The sequence below is a fragment of the Poeciliopsis prolifica genome, unplaced genomic scaffold (assembly GCF_027474105.1).
Source record: "Poeciliopsis prolifica strain line A6 unplaced genomic scaffold, Auburn_PproV2 SCAFFOLD006, whole genome shotgun sequence".
NCBI classification, from domain to species: Eukaryota; Metazoa; Chordata; class Actinopteri; order Cyprinodontiformes; family Poeciliidae; genus Poeciliopsis; species Poeciliopsis prolifica.
Genome location: NW_026562381.1, coordinates 16,715,967 through 16,719,297, shown reverse-complemented (window position 1 = coordinate 16,719,297; position 3,331 = coordinate 16,715,967). Strand labels below are relative to the sequence as shown.

At 40.7% G+C, this 3,331-nt stretch overlaps 1 long non-coding RNA gene across 1 annotated transcript; it reads left to right on the top strand.

The window, feature by feature from the left end:
- The first annotated feature begins 584 nt into the window (after positions 1–584).
- On the top strand, positions 585–1,760 carry LOC129360286 (uncharacterized). The gene is made up of 3 exons (XR_008605994.1): positions 585–643; positions 1,370–1,401; positions 1,712–1,760. It is a non-coding gene; the product is annotated as an uncharacterized LOC129360286 (long non-coding RNA).
- The last annotated feature ends 1,571 nt before the right edge of the window (positions 1,761–3,331 follow it).

The window sequence follows — 3,331 nt, the reverse complement described above, 5'->3', positions numbered from 1 at the left end:
GAAGAGAGAGAACTGGTTCTGCAGCCACGGGAACTGACACGTGGGGAGCAGACGGAGCCGCTCATCCGGCACAAGCCATCGGGAGTTGGACAGACGGCCCAGTACAGAGAATCAGGGCAGATTAAATGTAAATGTTGCCCGCGCCTGTAAGTAAAGTTTCTTTCTGGTCGAACTGATCCTGCAGAGTGCTGGCAAAAAGCACGTCTTCCGACGGAGTTCTGGTGAGGGGATGCTGGCGCTTTCCTGTTCTTTCCTTCTAGTTGGACCGAAACGTAAGGGGCGTGGCACGCCGAGGAGTGGAGCGGTGGTGGAGCGCGGCCGGCTGTAGTGTGCGCTACACATACACTCTAAAAAGTGTATTTGGGCTGTAGTTAATGTTATGGCCTTTTTACATTAACCTGACTTAATTGTTTGGCTTTAGTTATGTCAACTTACTTTCATGAGTTCAATTAACTTAAAAGACACACATTTCATCTAAAACAAACGGTTAACTTTGAGTTGACGTGAACCAATTAAGTTGAATGCAGTTTTTACGTCTGACGTCATTACGCAAGCTTTGCCCGAGACAGATCCCTTCTTGTACCGACCGCTTGTGCAGCCGCCATTTCTTCTGACCATCGACTGTCCACCGGATTGTAAAACAGTAAGTATTCTACACATCATGGCAAAATATTATTTAAACGGTGTTAAAAATATTAATGACTTTTTCTACCTTTAATTTGAAACAGTTAACTGTTTTTAACGTCGAAGTATCATCAGTTATTTGCTTTGAACACATTTGCTAGTTGTAATTTGCCGCGCTATTTGGCATGTTTGAACTTAACTGCTCTGTTAGTTAGTGAACGTTTATTTTGAGTGTGTACTTTTTATTTGACCCTAAAGAACTTAAATAGCTGGAAGCCGGGTATGTAGTGAAAACATGAAATGTGATTTAGACTGGAGACGTTCAGGGCTGGTGCTGGTGGACCGAGAACTGCTGGCGTGTTCCGGTCGGAAGCTAGACTGGGTCAAAGTGTGGGAGCAGCTAATGCACTGCAGCGGTGGCCAGATTTTATAACAAGAACTACTGGACAGGTTGATTTTTTATGGGTAATCTTAACGTACAGTTACGGAGGTGTTAGTGTTATACGCAAAACTAATTTAATGTGACGCAACTGCGCTCTGCTTGTCACTTGTCACCGTGAGCTGCAGTCAGGGAAGCCATTTGTTCCAATTGTCAGCCTGCTTACTGACGAAATGATATAAAACGCATAATATCCTGACTGCGCTAATAATCCATAAGATGTCATTTTTCTTAAAAAAGCAAAAACACAATAAGCAATTCATGTTTGTAGGAACTTTGAGTTAATTTCTCTTTCCCACTCTCCAGGCCTGGAGCCAAGCATCATCAGACCATAGAAGGTAAGCCATATTTGCTTCACTAAGCTTCTAATTTAGAAAAAAAAGTTAAGTTATTAGTTAATATGCTGTATTGTATCAATAATATGAAAAACATATACTCTAAACTAATTCAAAATAGTTTCGATAAATAACATCATTTTAAAGTAAAAGGAATAATAGGTGGTCAAGAACGATGAAATTAATTTCCTCCAAAGGGTTGATGAGCTCTCACTCAACATGGGGTCAGAAGCTCAGTCATCTCGGAGAGGCTGAGATTAGAGCTGTTGCTCCTCTACATCCAGTGGAGCCATCTTTTATGCCCTTTTTTCAGATTGCCATGGCAAGTTCAAAACCTGCAAGACTGAAGGTGATTCTAGGAGAGAGCAACACTGAAAAACTGACTCTTCCAAATGGCATACAGATTCTCTGGATGATCTTCTCAGCAAGGTGAAGGATACCTTTGGTTTAAAGACCAACATCAGACTGCAATATATGGACAAAGACTTTGGTAATGACTTCTTCAACCTCAGCTCAACTTCTGACCTTGTGGACTTGGGAACAGTCAAGGTGATTCAAGAAGAAGCAGTTCAGTTTGTTGATGTCATTGAAACAGCTCCATCTTCTTCTGCAGTTCACTCAGATGACAGCAGTTTTTTAGCTTCAAATGACACTATACTCCTCTCCTCCCCTGAATCCTTCTCATCGCGAACAAAACAATGGCCAGCCAACTTTCCCATTCCCATGTTTTCGTATGACACTGAACGTCAGCTACAGAAGGGGAATTCTGAGTATCAGGCAAAAAACAAAATATTGACAGTCACCCCACGAATGAAGACTGACATCCTAAATAGATTAGTAAAGAGATCTACAGATACAGAGCCTATCCAGAGGACGCACAGTTTCTGTGTAGTTGCAGAGGCCTTGATTAAAAAACATCCATGTTTAAAAGAGCCTGGTTCATTCAATGGTTGCTACGGTTGGAAACAAAGGCTGAAGTACAAATGGGAAACTACAGGACTCTACTCAAGTTTCAGGGATGTCCAGAATTGTCTGTTAACGCACTTAAATCCAAAGCCAGTACTTCAGTGTTTCCCGCTGCAAAAATAAAGAAGCCAAGACGAGCTGAAGCCAACTTCTATCCTTCCTTTCCAGTGGGAGAAACACAAGAAAGTATGGAAAAAGAGAGAATTGAACTCTTGACAGCAATCAAAAGGAGGAACAATGACAAGGTCATTGCGGAGAAAATGGCTCATACCTTTGCCTACAGGCGTCAGGAGGTGGTGAATGAAGAACCTGGCATAGAGGATTTCAAGGACAGATGGCCTGCCCTGTTCCAACAGAAAAGGTAGTAATGCAGATTGAGGATTTTTACTTAGATTTTGGAATGATTGGTCAGTATTTACTTTAAGTCATTTTGTAAGATACAAAATAAGTTTTATTTTGTTTCTCAGATTAATGCGGAGTTCCTGAGACTCATGGCTCTTCCCCTTGAGCAGACTTTCTTTGCCCAGTTGGACAGGCTCTCAAGTCAGCTGATTAAAGTCATCAAAGCCAAGGGAGGAGCAACACGTGCAAAAATAGCTGGAATCATGAGAATCTATGATGAGGTATGGATATCATCGATAGGAACACTGGGGGACATTTACCATTTTTAATTTAAAACAAGAAGTTAAAGTCTCTAATTACTTTCAGACTTTTTGTTTTAATTATTAATACTTGATACACTTTGTGCAAAGGTGATATCACTCAAAGAAAAGCAAGTTTAACTGTCTTATGTATTTTTAGTGGATTTAGTTAGTCTGTATTGTGGTTCATTCATGAATTTCATAAAATACACCTTTCTGTCCAGAGAGCATTATTAACCCGGTGGACATGTGGGCTGCACATTATGGTATTTGAATATATTACTGTTACATCAGAAATCTTGTCAGAGATATGGAATATTGATAAC